Source organism: Mesoplodon mirus, assembly GCF_964341445.2.
Source record: "Mesoplodon mirus genome assembly, chromosome: 11".
Classification (NCBI taxonomy): domain Eukaryota; kingdom Metazoa; phylum Chordata; class Mammalia; order Artiodactyla; family Ziphiidae; genus Mesoplodon; species Mesoplodon mirus.
The window spans coordinates 14,447,840-14,468,853 of NC_138987.1; positions in this window are offsets into that span (position 1 = coordinate 14,447,840).

Consider the following 21,014-nt stretch of genomic DNA (forward strand, 5'->3'; position numbering starts at 1 on the left):
TAATTTCATCAATGAAACACCACTTCCAATATAAGTAGAGCTTCTTACGCCAGCATAAAATAAAGATGTCCCAGAGTGTAATCTTTTCTGATTAAATGTTGAGTCTGCTATACTCCGTGAACTCATAAGTAAGGCAGTTGATGACACATATATCATATCACAGTGTCTATTCTGAGGTATTTTAAAATAAATTACAGACATCTTAGCACACCATGGATTTTCCTTCCTACCTCACAGGTCACAGTTTCTTAGTTAGCTTTGCTGGTAGATCTGGAATCAACCTATAGATGTTGAGCTGCCTAGGGCTGAAGCTTCAACACCCTCTTTCTCTTTAAATAACTTTAAACATCATCCATATGCTGATGAGTCTCAATGTCTATCTCCTACCCTGACCTTTCCCCTGAGCCCCTTAACCACTACTTGATGTCTCTACCTGGATGGCTAATCAGCATTTCCAGCTCTTCACAGTTGAAACAAGTTTCTTGATTCCCACACCCAACTCCCAATAAGGGAAAAAAAAAATCCTGTTACGTTCTGGGTCCTCTCATCATCTCAGTAAGTGGTACCACCTTCTATCTAGTTTCCCAACTCAGAAACAATGGAGTGAGCCTTGGTTCTTTCCTTCCTTTTCTCCCTTGCAACCAATCCAGAAATTCTAGTCTATCTGACTTCCAAAATCCTCTTGCACTGTTCCACTCCACTCTATTTTCTTCATTACAGTCCTAATCCAAAGTAGCATCATATCTTACCTGGACTGCTGCAGTAGCTTCCAAATTGTTGTCCCTGCCATCCAAACCATCCATTGTTCACCCAGCAGCCAGTGGTCATTTTTAAAATATAAATCAGATCATATTGTTCCCCTGCTTAGAACCTTTTAATGGCTTCCCATTGCATCTATATGAAAATTCAATCTGTGATCTGGCTGCCCACTTCTTTATCCTTTTTGTATCAAATTTACTCCTTCACTACCCTCCCCCATTTGTTCATTACGCTTCAGCTTCACTGGCCTCCTTTCTGTCCCTGGAGTAACCAAGTCCTTTACCAATTCATGAACTGTTACCCCTGCATGGCGTGCTCTTTATCCAGATCCCATGTGGCTGATGCCTACTCATTCTTCAGGTCTCAGCTCAAATCCACAGAAAGCCCTTACTTGGAAACTCAGCTGAGGTTACTTTTCCTTAAAGCCTCCACATTCACACTCCATCACATCAGCCTATTTATTGCCACAGAGGCACTTGCCTCAATCTATAATTCTCTATCTATTTACTCACTGGCTTCCTTATTGTCCCCCCAAGAGAACTTAAGCTTTCAGAGAAAAAGGACTTTGCCTATCTTGTTCATGGCTACATTCCCAGTGGCAATCACAATGCCAGATCTATAGATCAGTGCTTGATAAACATTTGCTAAATGAATGAATGAATAAAAACAAAGAACAGAGGAGTTGTTCAAAGAGTGAGAAATGAAATCATCACAGTAATAAGATGTTACAAGGCAAAAGGGCTTTAAAGACTTATCTGATGAACCTTCCAGATGAGATAGCCCAGAGGGGTTAAGTTGTCTAAAGCTGAGAAAGTGAGTGCTAAAATCTGAATGTCCTGACTCTGAGTTTAGTGCTTTCCACTAGACAGATGGCTCATAAACTTGATCCATGATAAGGTTTTCACTGAATTATGTTGAGAAAAATAAGAGCAATATTACATGTGGTTATCTTTCCAAGAAAGAAAGCTTATCTTTCTTGGAAAGAACACCTCTAGCTCATGCCTTTCCTTTCTTTTTGTTTTAAATGTCTTTTCTTTTATAAAATATTGATAATATAAATTTTTTAAATGTTCTATTTTGACAAAGTAAAAAACTGGCAACTTTAGGCTAATTTTTTGTGTTTTTTGTTGTTGTTTTGTTTTTCATTTTAAAGAGACTGAATTTGAAAACTCTGATAATCAAGCAGCTCTAAACAAACCTAGTCATTAAAAGTGGTTTAGTTTATAGATCCTACCTCCTACCCATCAACTCTTCCAGTCCTGCTCCAGGGAGAAAACAAATAACAGTCTGGTGTATCCTTCCACATCTTTCTCCATACTCACAAAAATGTGCACCTGTGCACGTACCACACACACACACACACACACACACACACACAGAGTTTTTATTTTGATTTAGTACAAAGGGATCATGTTATCATATTATGCACATCACCCTAAGTTTACTTTTGTAACCTAGTAATCAATCTGGAACAATGCACGTATAATTGTATGTCATTCTTTTAATTTTGCATAATATTGCATAGCATGGATGTGCCAAAATGTATTCAACCATTCCTCTACTGATAAATCTTCTCAATTTCCCAGGTTGTTTTTTTGTCCACCACAAACAATCCTGCCATAAACATCTCTATATTTGTGTCAATAAATTAATATAAAAATCTCCATCTCCATCTCTTCCTACATTTACATTTCTTCTCACATAATAGTGCTTTTACTTCTTTAGGAAACATGTTCAATAGTAGAATTGTTAAATTAGGGAGTGTATATATATTTTAATTTTAATATATTTTGGTAAGAGTTAAGAAATTCAACCAACATGGCCTATATTCCCAAACACAGTTTTAGCTCCTTGAAACTTCCTGCTATATTCATTGTGGCCTTGGCTCAGAGCACTTCAGTTACCTCCAAGACACAACCACTTAAGCCATCTCTTCGCTGTCTCTATTTTTTTCTGTTATTTGCCACTCTAGAGACAGTTTAGTAGTCTGAACTACCCAAGAGATTAATGTATCTTCAGGTGAGATGGAACTCTATATTCAAAAAGATACCCTCAGTTTCTGCTCCTTATTTTATATTTCCAGCCACTTGCCCCAACATGGTAACCCACTGTCTGAAAATGCAATTAGCTCTGACACTAGGGCATAGTACTTAATGCTGGTACATGTTGCAAAAGAAAGCAAAAATGCTGAAGTCACCTAAAATAAAGCTGCTATGAATTGCTATACCAATTTTAAATTATGGTAGTTTTGCTTATTTAAAAAAAATAAAACCAGTCAAATCCTCACCTGTCGGATTGGTAGGAAGCCCATGGTCCAAGGAGTCTGAAGGGTGGGAAGACTGACCTCCACTCCCCAAGGAGAGAAGCCTGTCACTGCTTTTGGTTCTAAAGGCTTTACAGTCACAGAGGTGATGGGGATGTACCCTGGGTCCAGGTCCCTGCACAGGAACGTGAATTTTCTCCCAAGCCAACCTCAGCCTGGTATTGTTTACAACACCTCAGGCTGGCCAATCCCTTAAAATGCTGCTTCAAGAGTGTCAGAATTGGGACTTCCCTGGTGGCACAGTGGTTAAGAATCCACGTGCCAATGCAGGGGACATGGGTTCAAGCCCTGGTCCTGGAAGATCCCACATGCTGCAGAGCAGCTAAGCCCATGCACCACAACTACTGAGCCCATGTGCCACAACTACTGAAGCCCAAGTACTCTAGGGCCCATGTGCTGCAAATACTGACCCCACGTACTGCAACTACTGAAGCCTGCATGCCTAGAGCCCGTGCTCCGCAACAAGAGAAGCCACCGCAGTGAGAGGCCCACGCACCGCAATAAAGAGTAGCCCCTGCTCGCCGCAACTTGAGAGAAAAGCCCGCACACAGCAATGAAGACCCAACGCAGCCAAAAAACAAAAAATTAATTAATTAAATAAAATTATTTTTTTAAAAAGAGTGTCAGAATTAATTCTCGTGTCCATCTGCAAACTTAAAACCATCTTGCCCTTTGCTTCACTGGGGTATCTCACTCCAAAGTTTCAATTCTTTTTATGCTCCTGAAAGATAAAGGGGGTCATGACACCCTTTTAAAATAAGCACTGCTATGGGATAACCTACCTAACTACCTGGGGTGGTAATTCTGATTGCCTCAAAGAACCCTGTAATTTCCTCCTCCCACCTGTGCGTGCATGCATACACACACGGAGTCAGAAAGGGAGTGATTTATTTCCTCAAAGGTAGCTTACCAGGCTAAAGACAACACGGTGACTTTCTGGTCATGGAAAGAAAAAGGGAAACAAATCTACAAGATAAATCTTCAATAAGATGTTTATTCTGCAATATAACAAGTGGATTAAAATTTTGACAAAAATGAATGCGGGGCTTCCCTGGTGGCACAGTGGTTGAGAATCTGCCTGCTAATGCACGGGACATGGGTTCGAGCCCTGGTCTGGGAAGATCCCACATGCCGCGGAGCAACTAGGCCTGTGAGCCACAACTACTGAGCCTGCGCGTCTGGAGCCTGTGCTCCACAACAAGAGAGGCCGCGACAGTGAGAGGCCTGCGATGAAGAGCGGCCCCCGCTTGCCACAACTAGAGATAGCCCTTGCACAGAAACGAAGACCCAACACAGCAAAAATAAATAAATTAATAAACTCCTACCCCCAACATCTAAAAAAAAAAAAGAATGTGCACTCTAAAATATTCAAAATGTGTAAAATCTAATCAGAAATCTGCTCTTGTGCCTTAGTACAGACTACAGAAGAGAGTCATTGATGTTCATTTTCTCATAAACAAATTTGGAACTTATTCTCTTCTCTAAGTATTTAAACAGCTTCCAAACCGAAGAACGTTTTAAAATGTCAGTTTATTTATTTACTGTGAATAGGTAAGTGTTTTGCTTCATAAATGCTAATTCAAGAAAAAACAGTCACTTACAGAGTGAGTTCTTAGGTTACGTAAACAGTCTGGGCTGCATTCGGTGTTGGGTGAATCAAGATATGAGTCTGCTGGCAACATTTTGCATAAACGGTACATGTCAGGCGAAGATTCGACAAACTGTACTATTAATTTACTCCCCCAAATTCCTTAGCTGAAAATGTCCTTCAAATTATTTTTTGTTTGTTAAATGTTCTATTAACGGGAAATATTTCTGCTTTACTTTCCTCAGAAGGTCCATATATATTTTTTTAAACTGTGCTTCACTTTGCTTCATGAAGAAACTGAATTGTACTTTTTATGACTTGAGTTGGTCTGCATAATAATTAAAAAGGAATACATCTACATGTCTATGTGATACCTTAAGAACTGAAGTTAATCTATAAGTCAGTTATTTGCTATAAAAAAATGACATAAAAATCCTAGAGCCAGATATTTGTCTGATTTGGCAAATAGTTGTCTATTGGATATCATGGATTTTCTTTTCATATAAGGCTGAGTGCTAAATGGTTGGATTTAATATGAATAAAGAGTTCATCTTTCACATTCACTTACTTTTAAAATACAGGCAGTCACTAAAAATCCCATAAAATGCAAGAGTCCACCTCTCACTCCAGTTCCTGAATAAAATAGGGGATGAATCTCACTAAGGAATAAACTAAATACAATTTTATTCTATAAATAAAGAGCCAAAGACCATGGGCTATTTTAAATATCAATACCATGAGGAAATTTTAAATGGTAAAATGAACCCAAAACCAATTTCTAGCAGTAAAAAAATATAAAGTGGGAGACATGATTACAGACTAAATAGCTGTGCTCAAATAGAAAATAGCAATAGGTTGAGCATAACATACCAATTAAATATGAATTAAAAAGTAGATTTAACTCCCCCCCATTAGTAAGTCAAGAGTGATTATGACCCCCAAAGTGCAATTTGGAGGACGGAAGATAGTTTTCTGGGTTTGGGTGGCGACTGCTGCATTCCAGAAGCAAGCAGTCACAGTCTGCTTTCAAAGATGGAATTATAGAGGCTGTGAGAGTCCTAGATTTGTCCTCTAGTGGGGGTGACAGAGATTCCTCCTCAAACATGCCTTCCTTACTGGCTAACCCTATTATCAAGCCTCAGAAAGGGCCATGATTGATTTTGTGATCTCTTGTACTTAAACTGAAAACATCTCTAACATCACATTTCAGCTGAAAGGGTGTGTCTTCTTTTCCTGACATTCACAAACTACCAGATGTTCTTTCAGGAATTCCATACACTGATCTAGATAACTTATAAGCAGCTCATACTAGATACCACATCACTGAATGGATTTGCTCTTTGCTGTTCCAACCCTACTGCCAACCCCACAGAGTAAGAGAGCCATGTATCGAGCACTTACTAAGTGCCAGCCATTGTGCTAAATTGTTCACCTGTTGTCATATCACTTTAGCCTCACCCCAACTATATGTGATAAGGACTGTTACGATTCTTAAGTGTACAGAGAAGGAAAGTAAAGATTAAGAAGCTAATAACTTCCCCAGAATTACACTGTGGAACCTGTGTTTCTCATCTCGATGACATCATCCTCTGTAGAGTGGAACAAGCCAGAAACACAGTTCTGTGTCCTTCTCGTCCACCTCCTGCATTTAATCAGTCACTAAGCCTTGCCAAACACTCCAGTACCCCTGGAATTCATCCTTATCTTTTCATTCCCTATCACTGCCAAGTTCAAACTTTCATCAATTTTCTTTTTTTTGTCCTAAGGATTACAGTAATCAAATAATCTTCTAATTGGTTTTCCTCTTTCTTGTCTTTCCCACTCTAATCCTTGAGTCACACTGACATTTCCAGCCTGCCTTTTTTTTTTTTTTCCTTTTTTCCTTTCCTCCAAAACCTCCCAGAATTTGCTGCCTTGTCATTCTTGCCCAAGGTTAATGTGCTCATTTCTGCACCAGTAGAACCTGTGTGTCTTATCAATATAAAACTCATGGCATTGAAGCACAGATGGCTAAGGTATTTCTGTTGCTCTTCCAACCATACTATTAACTTCTTATAGACAAGATTCTGTCTCACTATACCTTCATTCATTCATCCATCCAACATTTATTGATTACCCACCTTCTGCCAGGAACTTATTTTTTCAATAATGATAGCTATCTTTTACTCATAATATGCTTAACTATCCTATGAGGTAGGTATTGTTATCTTTATTTACATTAAGGAAACTGCAAAGTAGGGAGGCAAAGACACCTATGTCAAGAGAAACATTTTGGTTGTATGCCTGGGCCTGGGTAAGGGTTCAAGTGTTCGTTGAATTTAGCTGAACTTAAAATCAGAGAGCAGGGCTTCCCTGGTGGCTCAGTGGTTGAGAGTCCGCCTGCCGATGCAGGGGACACGGGTTCATGCCCCGGTCTGGGAAGATCCCACATGCCGCGGAGCGGCTGGGCCCGTGAGCCATGGCCGCTGAGCCTGCGCGTCCGGAGCCTGTGCTCCACAAGGGGAGAGGCCACAACAGTGAGAGGCCCGCGTACTGTAAAAAAAAAAAAAATCAGAGAGCAGACCAGCACTTAAGAGAAACTTGTTCAAGAGGCTAAGAATAGTAGAGGTAGTAAGGAAAGCAGTGATTGAAGAACTTGGGGACCTTAGAGTCAGACATACACATTGCAGTCCCTGCTTTGTCTCTAGTAAGCTACATTACCGCAAATAAATTGCTTTAAACATCAATTCAAACCCTATAAAATGGAGATATTATTAGTACTACTTCAAAGGGCTATCATATTGGTTAAATGTGAAAATACATGTAAAGTGCTTAGTAAGCCACCTGGTACAAAGTAAGCCCACAATAAGTATCAACTATTATTATAATAACAGTACAATAACATAATGTAATAGGGGTCAATAGTAGGCTATTCAATGAGGAATTACAAATCTTCTAGTTAGAGTTCTCGATGTCATTATTTTCATCAATATATTTGTTTTTGTTATTGTTGCTGTTATTTTTATAGAGAGCCAATAGGAAGTACAGCATGGGAATGGCCAGTATACATTGAGTATCAACTGATGAGTTCCTCCAGCTTTACTATAACAGGATTCAAAGCTATAAAATATGACCCTAAAGGAAAAATAATACTATCTCCTTCTTCCATAATGAAATAGAGCTATTTTGAAATGTTTTACACTTTATCTTTCTTTCACAGGATTGCTGTACCAGGAAGAATAAATAAAAATGAAAGTAATTACTGGGTTAAGAAACTAGGTTAAACATCATAGAAACATTATTTACAAGCTAACTTAACCATCTCAATTGTTGTTGAATTAAAGAGCAAATGCATTTTTAAACAACCCTAGGGACTGTCCTCTTAAGGGAGAGAGAAGAATTTCAGATATCTCAGAATACAAAGAAGGAATTTCTGAAACTTAGAGAAGACTTCTGGCTAGAACATCAATTAACCAGCATACTCTAGGCCTGAGACGCCAATTGGCCTGACCTGTGGTTTTCATTGCGCTGTTAGGAAGAAGATGGCACATTGCCCAGAAGTGGCTGTCCTGTGTGGCGGGTGGGTGAGCACGTGGCCCTTCTTTCTTTCGTCCCATTAGGTATGCCCAACTCCACACTAGTGGTCACTTTCCCAATGAGTAAATAATGCCTGATTTTTGACACACATTCCCCAGGCAAACCAGATTTTAGGAGACAAAAAGTCATATGTGTCAAAAGGAAATTACAGAAGCCCAAGAAGCCACACAAGAGTGGGGACTGTGGGAGGTGGTAGCAGGGGCTTTGCTGAAAAGCCAGGGCAAGGATTACCCAATCTTCTCTTTCTATAAACATCGTTAGGATGGAAGCACTAGATTGTGGGCCACTCCAGTAATTCCCAAGCTAATATATTGGGCCTTTTGTGGCTTATAGTCTAGGATTTTATTTTGCTGTATCATCTGTGTATTTTTCAATGTTGTATTTCTTTTGGTGAATCTTCCTTCCTCCTGGGAAGCAAAATGTTCTGCAATAACAAACACTGTCTCTGGTAAGTCCCTAAAACTCCAGTGCAACAGATTGCAAAGCCTGCTGTCCATTCTAAATACACTTGCACTGTTTCTCTCTGAAGCTGGTTGTGTTCATGTCTCCAACTTTATATTCCATATGTGTCATTTTTCTTTGGTCACCAACCATTGATCACTCTTTTCAAAAGATGTTTCACCATGTACAGCAAATGTGTTCTTCAAATGAAATCCACAAACCTGCTTGACTTGGAGAAATTATTGACACCCCAGTAATATGAAAACTGTGCCTTTTTTGCTGCTTTTACTATGTACAAGTCTGTATACATGTTTCTAAGTGTAACCTTATAAACGAAGGCTAAAATCTGAAAGATTTTTGTAGCCAGTTTCTTAGAGACTAAGAATGTATAAATTTGCTTTAATGAAAACTTAACCTTCCTTATTCACCAAATGGACCACTGTAAGTCAAAGGTAGTCTTACAGATTCTCAGTATTATATTCTGAAAGACTTTCTGCAAAGCTTAGGAATGAAAATAAGGATCCACACTGTGACTCTAATGTACCCCAAGCCCCTCCCCCAACTATATAATTCCTACTCTAATCAGAAAGTATCCAGGCGCTGGGAGCGCGGGGAGCGCGCCGTACCTGCGCAGCTGCCGGGGGTGGGCACCGCCGGGACACGACCCTGGAGGACAGGCACTGTGTGAGAATTCTTACTTCGGCCCTCTTAGTGTCAGGCTTCCTTGGTGATGCGTGGTGTATACTGAATTAAAAAGGAAAAGGAAGGCAAGAAATAACCATGTGCCTATTGCTGAAGATATCTCATGTAAACTTTTAACAGCTAAGGGTGAAGCAGGTTTTGTTTACCCCATTGCACAGCAGTGCTGAGTTCTTGGAGAAAATTATTTTGTGGACAAGAATTGTGCTCCTTCAACTTGGGGTGTGTGCCAAGGGCAAACAGCCATGAGGAACCACAGGATGGATGCGTTGCCACTTCCTGGAGCAATCCATTTTACTTGAGGAATCAGAAGGGAAGAATCTGCCCCACCTTCTCAGCACTCTGCCCCTCTCCAAATTGAAACCCTCAAGGGGGAGGAAAGGATGCCTGCTGCACACGGGAAATCCAAGTCCAAGGCACCAGCCACATTTGGGGATTTGGCCATCTACTTCTCCCAGGAGGAGTGGGAATGGCTGAGCCCCATTCAGAAGGATCTGTATGAAGATGTCATGTTGGAAAACTACCGGAACTTGGTTTCTCTCGGACTTCCCTTTCGGAGGCCAAATGTGATCACCTTATTGTAAAAAGGGAAAGCACCCTGGATGGTGGAGCCAGTGAAAAGACGCCGGGGCTTGGATTTAGGGTCTAAATGTGAGACCAAGAAGTTATCTCCATATCAGTGCAACAAATCTGGGCAAAGCATCTATCAGAAAGCAGTTTCTGCACCACAAAAAGTTCCCACAGGAAAGAGAGGCTGCAAGAAAAATTCAGTCCTAGTAAAACCCAAGAAAGTGCATTCAAAGAAGAAATCTCTAAAATGTAACGACTGTGGGAAATGCTTTAGTCAAAGCTTATCTCTTAAACTTCATCAGAACTCTCATACTGGAGAGAAGCCTTATGAATGCAGTAATTGTAGAAAAGCTTTCAGACAGATCTCATCCCTTACTCTTCATCAGAAAATTCACAATGGAAGGAAAAGCTATGAATGTGATAAATGTGGGGAAAGCTTCATTCAAAGAACAACCCTTATTTTACATGGGAGAAGTCATGATGAAAAGGAAATCTTTGACTGTGGGAAGGCCTTGAGTCAATGCCAATCTCTGAGTATACATCAGGAAATCCAGCTTGTCCAAAATGTCTACCAGTGCAGAAAATGTGAGAAAGCCTTCATTCGAATGTCATCCTTTTTACTTCATAAGAAAATTCACAGTGGAAAGAAAATACATAAATGCAATGAGTGTGGGAGAGGCTTCAGTAAGAAATCAGTCCTTGTTATACATAAAAAAATTCATACTGGAGAGAAAACCCATGAAAGTGAGAAGGCCTTAAGTCAGAGTTTACAGCAGAGAAGTCACCATATAGAGAATCCTTATAAATGCAGAAAATGTGGGAAATCCTTTAATAGGATTTCATCCATTATGCTTCATCAGAGAATTCACGCTTCAAAGAAACCCTACAAATGTGATAAATGTGAGATCTTCATGCGGCTTTCAACCCTCACTCTACATGTAAGAATTCATAATAGAGAAAAACTGTACAGATGTAATAAATGTGAGAAGGTCTGCAACCGGCATTCATCCCTTATTCAACATCAGAAAATTCATACAAAGAAAAAGAAACTGTTTGAATGTAAGGAATGTGGGAAGATGTTTTCTGGAATTGCCAACCTTAAAATACATCAAAACATTCATTCTGAAGAGAAACCTTTCAAATGCAATAAATGTAGTAAAGTTTTTGGCCGCCAATCATTTCTTATTGAACATCAGAGAATCCATACTGGAGAAAAACCCTATCAGTGTGAGGAATGTGGGAAAGCCTTCAGTCACCGAATATCTCTTACTCGACATAAGAGAATTCACACTGAAGATAGACCCTATGAATGTGATCAGTGTGGGAAGGCCTTCAGTCAGAGTGCACACCTCGCCCAACATGAAAGAATTCACACTGGAGGGAAACCATATACATGCAAAACGTGTGGGAAGGCCTTTAGCCAATGCACATCCCTTATTCTACATGAAAGAAGTCATACTGGAGAGAAACCCTATGAATGTAACGAATGTGGGAAGGCATTTAGCAGTGGCTCAGATCTTATTTGGCATCAGAGAAGTCATTCTTCAGAGAAATCCTATGAGTGTAGTAAATGTGGGAAGGCATATAGTCGGAGCTCATCCTTGATTCGACATCAGAATACACATTCTGAGGAAAAGGCTTAAGATTGTTTTAAATATGTAAAAGCTAAGAGGGAGGCTAGCAAAGTAGCAGAGACACAGGCATGGGAAAATGCATTTGTCTGTAACATAAATTGTGTAAAAATGGGACAGTTTGATGATGTGTCCCACTTTGAAACCCAAAGAGCAAAAGTCATTGGTGATTTTGACCTGAGTATTTGAAATCAACTGAGGCAGTGACTTTATCATAGGTCTTTGTTTCAAAATAGCAAGTTCAGATGATTGGATCAGTCATTTTTAATGAAGAGCATTCTTCATTTGATAAAAATAACTGGTACTTTATTTCCAATGTAATTTTAAAGCTATTTCATTGGTTATGTACAACAAAGTGAATTGTAAATCCATTTTTCTGGATGGAGCTGTGAGCCTGATTTAAGGTCACATGAAGAAAGAGTTTGAGTTTGTCCCTTAGAACCAGAAGTATCACACAGAAGGGATTTCCTCATAAACCAGGGTGCCATTTTCAGCTGGCAGAAACTTCTGGTTGAGAATAAAGAAGATTGAGTAAAGATAGCACTCACAATTGTGTGGAGCAATAGAGTCATTACCATACTGTCTCTATGGATATGAAGACGTATGATCTTAATGGTGTGAAAAATCTAACAAGCCTGGGACAAGCTAATGAAAAAAAAACAGGATGTATTGAAGAATGAGGAACTTCAGAACAAGGAGAAATCATTTGTTACTGTTTCGTTTGAAAATGAATTTATATTTATATGAATAACATTGGTATTTTCATGTGAAGACACTGGTGTACAACAAGTGATTGGTGGAGAATGGGATGTCATGGTCTGAATGTGTCCTCCCAAAATTCGTTTGTTAAAACCCTAACCCCCAATGTGATTGTATTTGGAATTGAGGCCTTTGGGAGATAATAAGGGTTAGATGAGGCCATGAGGGTGGGGCCCTCATAATAGGATTAGTGTTTTTAAAGAAGAGACACCAGAGACCTCTGCCTCGTGAGGACACAGCAAGAAGGTGGCTATCTGCAAGCTGAGAAACTAGCCCTCACCAGTATCCAACCTTGTGGCATCCTGATCTCAGACTTTCAGCCTCTAAAACTGTGAGAAATAAATTTTGTTTACATCAAAAAAAAAAAAATAGAAAGTATCCAGAAAGAAGATATATCCATTCTTTTGTAAGACATTTTTCATCTTTTTATTGGATCACGGACCCTTTGAGTGAGTGTGTGTGTGTATGTGTGTGTGTATTTTAAATGTTCATCCTTCCACTTACACAGCAGCAAAAATCTTCCCCTCCCCATCAAACCCCTCTCAGAATCAATATTATCTGCCTCTCTAGTATCAGCACAGAAGATTCTGTGATGCTCATTTCTATTAAAAAACAATACAAAACAATTACAAAAACAATACGTACAATATGACTTTCACTTTTCAAATTGAAAAGTATGACATTGAGTAACCTTTGCAAGCTAATATGCTATCCCTTCAGAGATACAGAAATGTGCACAACCCTGTTGTGAAACACTGCTTTCAATTTTCAAAAGAAAAATATTATTAAATAGCCACATCTACATATTCGTTGAATGTAAATGTATATGACCATTATTTCCTTGTTGAAGAAATCAGAATTTAAGATGCAAACAATGTAAGACACAAGCAAGTTTTTTTAGAAATAAGCAGTCCTTTAGCTGAGATTAATTGACGGTCTTTCTGAGAGTAGCAAGGATGGTGGTAAACACAGTTCCTGATTAGTCTGCCATGGTCTTATCAAAAGGCCATATACCCTAGAGTAAAGGGCTATGGTTTGGCACTAAACCAACCTCTATATCTTACTAACCTATCCAACTCTGCATTTGTGTGTGTGTGTGTGTGTGTGTGTGTGTGCAATGGAATAGATGATACTCTATGCAATTTGGTTTTTTGAAGACTAATGATAATATAGAGTGCCTAGTACAGTGTATAGCATGCAGTAGGAATTTAGTAGTTGATAACAATTGTAATTATGGTTATTATAATTCTAAGAGCAAAACTGTCAAGCAAGAGTTCTATAAATATGTCCAGCAGTACTTGGTCTAAGGTTCCTTTAAGCATACAGCCAGCACTCCTCTCCCCACCATGCAGTGATAATTTCCCACATTTGTGGCCCCAGCTTAGACATTAATCTTCCAGGAAGCCTGCCCTGTATCCAAGCCTGAGTGACACGTCCCTTCTATGACTTCTCCAAGACTTTGTGTTATTATAACGATTATCACTTGTATTGATAATGTCTGTAGGCTCTTGAATACATTTTGCTTGACATGTATCCCCACAGCCTAGTTTGGTGCTTAAAACATTGTGCATGCTGAATATGTGTTTTTGAATGGCTGCTGATAAGTAATTAGTACATACACTATTAACAGGCTGAAAAGATGCCAACTGAGAAAATTATTCAGATCACCCTAGGAACTGATTCTGGTGGGATTCTCTTTTGTTCCTGTGTAGATTTTCAAATTTGTGAACCTAACTTTTCCTCTTGGTCACCGTCTTCCTAGTTTGGCATACGCCAATTAACTGAGGCTATTTGACCCTACCTGTCCTCACACAACTTCATGTATTGGATCATGGACCAAATACAGCACCTGCTCTTGCTACCTCTAGAAATGATGCTACGTGTACCCTGATTTCCTTCCCGCTCAGTCCTATTTGGGTCCAATTGAGAGCACTCTCATTTATATTATCTGCTTCTCCAAAAATCTTTCCAGTTATGCCCTTCACTGTGATTTCTAGTCTTTTACCCTAAGGTGACTTTACTTACTGCATGGTTTTAATACCCCTTTACTTTGGTTTAACCCACATAGTTCTCAGTATGGTTATCTTGACCATGTATTCTGCCTTGTTTTCCTAATTTATTCCTGTACTTGCTATCTAATGGATTCACTTTTGCCATTGACTTACTATTTTTTTTTTAATTTTTACTTTATATTGGAGTATAGTTGATTAACAATGTTGTGTTAGTTTCAGGTATACAGCAAAGTGATCAGTTATACATATACATGTGTCTATTATTTTTCAAATTCTTTTCCCATTCAGGTTATTACAGAATATCAAGCAGTGTTCCCTGTGCTATGCAGTAGGTCCTTCCATTTTAAATATAGAAGTATATACATGTCAATCCCAAACTCCCAATCTTACCATTCTTAATTAAGTGTCTCTATTGAAAATGTGACTTTTTTCTTTGGGATTTGTGCAATTGCAACTCCCTCAAGGAGTGTCCTTCCTTTACCAATAATTTAAAAGATGAGTAATCAAATACCGAATTGTGGTGTGGTAAATTGTCTGCGAAAATGGCCACAATACTTCCTCCCATCCCTGTGGGCTTTTGTAATGTGACTTGTCCACTTCCCCCATCAAGAGCCAGAGTCTATTTTCCCAGCCCTTAAATTTCAGTTGGCCTATTACTTGGTTTGACCAATAGAATACAGCAGAAATGATGATAGAGGACTTTTAAGCTTAGGTTCCAGGAGACCTTATAGCTTCTGTTCTCACCCCCTTGAATCACTGTGCTGAGGTACCGTGTGAGGAAACCTAATCTAACAAACCAAAGATAAAAGGCCTCCTGGAGCAAGAAGAACCCTCCCCTCTGAAGGTCCCTCAACCAACTATCTGATAGCCAGTAGTAATCATCAGAAACATAACCAGATTATACCATCCAACCCCAGTTAAACCTCCAGATGATTGCTGTTGTATGAATAACTCCAGATGAGAATAGCAGAAGAACTACCCAAGTGAACCCAGCCCAAATTTCTAACTCACAGACTCATGATGAAATACGTTAAGCCAGTACATTTTGGGATAGTTTGTTAGATAACTGATAGCAATAGTTAATGGCTAAAACACATGGCTTTCTAAAGAAACACTATTTTTGTTTGTTTTAAGTCAAATCTGGAAATGTATCCTTTTTGAACCTACAGTGTTATTTCATTGTTGTTTCTCACTCGTATCTAACAGTTGTGGAACATCTTAACATTCAAACTCTATCTTTATATCTATTCCTTTGATCCTGACATCCACTCTGTAGGAAGGAGGTGGAGCAGGTGTTACAAACATCCTCATTATCTGGATGAGGACATTGACTGCAGAGAGAGCCCTCCGTCCATCCGAGGGCGCGTGGTGGAGGCCAGGATCATAACCCAGCCCTCTGTCCTGTGCAGTGCTCGCAACCCGTTCTGCCTCAGTAGAAGAATATTATTTCTAATAGTAGCAGAATTGCATTAGATCTAGGGTTGCATTTACCAAATGTGTGATTCTCAATTGTTTTAAAATCCCTTCTAATGTTCACTTTTCATCACTGCCTTTTTTAAAAAGTTTTACAACCATGTTCATTTTAAGTAAACGTAGCTCTGAAGTTTCTGATTCATTTTCAATCAAATGTTTGTTTAACAATACTTCTTTGATGTTCTGTAAGCCCTTTGAAACATTTTATAAGCCAGTTATACCTTTTATCTTTGAATCATCCAGTCACATATTGCCAAGGTAACCCAAAAGTGTGTTTCACACTCTTTGTATTAGGTTCAAAATGCACTGTATTTCTCTAGAACTAATAATGAATTTGGTAAGGTTGCAGGATACAAAATTAATGCACAGGAATCTCTGGTTCCTATACATTAACAACGAAATATCAGAAAGAGAAATTAAGGAAACAAACCCATTTACCATTTCACAAAAAGAATAAAATACCTAGGAATAAACCTACCTAAGGAGGCAAGAGACTTGTACTCAGAAAATTGTAAAACACTGATGAAAGAAATCAAAGATGACATAAACAGGTGGAGAAATAGACCATGTTCTTGGACTGGAAGAATCAATATTGTGAAAATGACTATACTACCAAAGCAATCTACAGATTCAGTGCAATCCCTGTAAAACTACCAATGGCATTTTTCACAGAATTAGAACAAATTTTTTTACAATTTGGATGGAAACACAAAAGACTCCGAATAGCCAAAGCAATCTTGAGAAAGAAAAATGGAGCTGGAGGAATAAGGCTTCCTGACTTCAAACTACACTACAAAGCTACAGTAATCAAGACAGTATGATGCTGGCAGAAAAACAGAAATATAGATCAATGGCACAGGATAGAAAACCCAAAGATAAACCCACACACATATGGTCACCTGATTTATGACAAAGGAGGCAAGAATATACAATGGAGAAAATACAGCCTCTTCAATAAATGATGCTGGGAAAACTGGACAGCTACATGTAAAAGAATGAAATTAGAACACTCCCTAACACCATACACAAGCATAAACTCCAAATGGATTAAAGACCTAAATTTAAGACCAGACACTATAAAACTCTTAGAGGAAAACATAGGAAAAATACTCTTTGACATTAACCACAGCAAGCTCTTTTTTGACCCACTTCCTAGAGTAATGAAAATAAAAACAAAAATAAACAAATGGGACCCAATGAAACTTAAAAGCTTTTGCACAGCAAAGGAAACCATAAACAAGATGAAAAGACAACCCTCAGAATGGGAGAAAATATTTGCAAATGAAGCAATGGACAAAGGATTAATCTCCAAAATATACAAACAGCTCAAGCAGCTCAATATCAAAAAAACAAACAACCCAATTAAAAAATGGGCAGAAGACCTAAACAGACATATCACCAAAGAAGACATACAGATGGCCAAGAGGCATATGAAAAGCTGCTCAACATCACTAATTATTAGAGAAATACAAATCAAAACTACAATGAGGTATCACCTCACACTGGTCAGAACGGCCATCATCAAAAAATCTAAAAACAATAAATGCTGGAGAGGGTGTAGAGAAAAGGGAACCCTCTTGCACTGTTGGTGGGAATGTAAACTGATGCATCCACTATGGAGAACAGTATGGAGGTTCCTTAAAAAAACTAAAAACAGAACTACCATGTGACCCAGCAATCCCACTACTTGGCATATACCCTGAGAAAACCATAATTCAAAAGGACACATATACCCCAATGTTCATTACAGCACTATTTACAATAGCCAGGAAATGGAAGCAACCTAAATGTCCAATGATAGATGAATGGATAAAGAAGGTGTGGTACATATATTCAATGGCATATTACTCAGCCATAAAAAGGAACAAGATTGGGTCATTTGTAGAGACGTGGATGGACCTAGTGTCTGTCATACAGAGTGAAGTAAGCCAGAAAGAGAAAAACAAATATCGTATATTAACACATATATGTGGAATCTAGAAAAATGGTACAGATGAACCTTTTTGTAGGGCAGGAATAGAGACGTAGACATAGAGAACAGACATGTGGACACAGAGTGGGAAGAGGAGGGTGGGACGAATTGGGAGATTAGGTTTGACATAAATACACTACCATGTATAAAATAAATAGCTAGTGGAACCTGCTGTATAGCACAGGAAGCTCACCTCGGTGCTGTGACGACCAAGATGGGTGGCATGGGGAGGGTGGGAGGGAAGTCCAAGAGGGAGGGGATATAGGTATACATATAGATGATTCACTTCATTGTACAGCAGAAACTAACACAACATTGTAAAGCAATTTTATTCCAATTAAATGTTAATTAATTAATTTTTTTTAAATGCAGTGTATTTCTAACCCGGGTATACTGTTGCTTTCTTCACTGAAGGAATTGCTTTATTATATCCTTTACAGACTTGTCTTCCCCTAGAAGAGGATATTTACCTCATGCAAATTTTATTGCTATCTCAGGTTGTTATAGTTCAGAATGGGCTTTCGGAGGCTTGTTTTGAATTCTGAGGAAGCAGTCACATAAACTATGAGGACAGAAATTATAATAAGCACCAATTCTGGGAAAAGCATATTAAGAATAAAATCTTAAGTAAAGTTCATTGAGCCACCAATGCAGTAACACACACACACACACACACACACACACACCTTGGATTACTTATTTAACCGCAGTCTAATTTATAGGTGATACATATTGATACTCAGTGTTCCACTGAAATCAAAGGAGTGTTTCTGTCATCTATCTAAAAGTAGCACTGCTAACATTGACTTTACCTCTACTGTGTTCCTGGAACGCTTCTTGTTACATATTATCTGTTTAATGCTCTCAATAATCCACTAGGGAGGTAGGTATTTTTTATCTCCAGTTTACAGACAAGGAAAGTTAGACTTAAAAGTACTAATGGCTGGGCTTCCCTGGTGGCACAGTGGTTGAGAGTCCGCCTGCCGATGCAGGGGACACGGGTTCGTGCCCCAGTCCGGGAAGATCCCACATACCGCAGAGCGGCTGGGCCCGTAAGCCATGGCCGCTGAGCCCGCGCGTCCGGAGCCTGTGCTCCACAATGGCAGAGGCCACAACGGTGAGAGGCCCGCATACCACAAAAAAAAAAAAAAAAAGTACTAATGGCTGAACCTCCACTCTATCTTGTATCCTATGATACAAGGGTGAAAATTGCTTGTATGTATGAAAATCAGTGAATCTCTGGATTTTCCTTATATGTAAAAGAACATATTAAAGTATGCACACTGCATAAAATAATTGATGTGAGAGCAAATCCTAACCTCTAATATGCTATCCATATAGCTATCATCATTAAATTTTTCCAAAGAAATCATTAGTCAAAATTATTCTTTAGTGTGCTGTGGAATAAAGTGTGTTTCCATTTGGGCGTGCAAAACACACAAAGAAATGACAAGAATTAATACCTATTCGTGAAGCACACAATGGAACCCCACATTGGGGATTCCTGCGCTGAGGGGCCTGGTCTTAATTTCTATTGGCAAGTGAGGAACCAATTAAATACTTCGATTGAAAGAGCTTTACTTGTACCTAATTGAAATACACAGCATGAGAAGAAACAGTATCTTCCATTCCGAATATTCTAAAATGTTGATTAAAATTAGTAGATGATAATTATATTTTTAATTAAAGTGTTAAGTCACCTATACTTTATTCGAAAAAATCTTATGAGAAAGGTATCCCATGTCTATATCTCTATTTCCCAGTTGTGGAAATTGAGGCAAAAAGACATTAAATCTAATAGTCACACAGCTAATAAATGATAAAGTGAAACCTAGATAATCCAGTACCAGACACGCATTCCTAAATTCTCTGCTCTTGGCAAACCCAAGGTTCTTAGGACAATGATACGATATTATATCTAAGAGATTTTGCAAATCATAAATGTAATACCAATGGAAGCTACTGTTTTGACTAAAGAGTGAGAAAGTCAACAAAGGATTTTAAAGATACAGGCACCAATGTGCAAACGGTGTAAGATGATTGCCGTGGAACTACTTGTTCACTGAACTCAAAAACAAAACAAAACAAAGTCAGTAAAAAAGGAAAAACGTTAGAGACAATGGAGCAGCGATTTCTAAAATATTTTAGGCATAATTGTCTTAGCTTCTTTTCCTCCTGTCCCCCCAACTATTTATTAGATGCATAGTAGAAGTACATTTATGAGATTAATCTTAGGGCTAATTTAGATTGTATTATATTGAAGACCAAACTTAAGCATATACTTGGGAATAATTTCTTTTTCTCATCTCCTCTTATTACAATAGTTTTGTTTTTTTGGTTTTTTGGTTTTTTGGATTTTTTGTCTCGATGTGTCTTGTTTTACATGACTTACTTTTCAGGATGTTAGACTACCCCTACCTATGAAAAGACCATTCCACCAGCACCAGCTTCAGTGAGTCTGGATCAAATAGCAGTTGGATTTAATAAGCCCATAAATAAGGCAGTAAGTAAATACAAATGGAGTTACTTTTAAAACTTTATGGCCCAATAAAACCATGTCATTCCCGAGGGATAAGATATTTGAATAGTCAGTATAACTCTGGATATGCAAGGTAATATAGTGCAAAATGTTTTAGCTATTGAAATGAATAGATCTGGCATCCTTGATTCTACCACCAATCACCTATCTGAGCTCAGGCAATTTATTAAACAGTCAAACTCATTTTCTTCATCAGAAAAACAAAGTTAGTGAAAACATACCTTAAGGTTTTTAGGGAGGACTAAAAAAGATATGTAATGTTTCCAGCAAAATTTCCTTTCACATTGCAGGTGCTTGATAATTTTTAATCTCTTTTCTTCTTCCTTCTGGTCTCCTTCTCCAGCTCTCCATCTTCTTTCATTATGAATTAATTGTGTCAATGAGGAAAAAAAACGCTTACAGACTTTCAGGTTTAAGCTGTGAATTATCATATAACATCTTTCATGTGAGACTTTTTAGAAAATGGATTAACCATAGTGTTAGTTTCGATACCGTGAAAGAGCTAAATTAGCCTTTCCTGGCTTTCTGTGGGTCTCTATTTTCATAAAAATTGCTAAGGTTTATATACAAGACATAAAATGAACATTTGTACAATTCAAGATTTATGGAAGTTTAGAATTGGAATATTCAAGAAGGAAGAGATGAGTATTTATTCAGTCAAAAAAAGTGTGA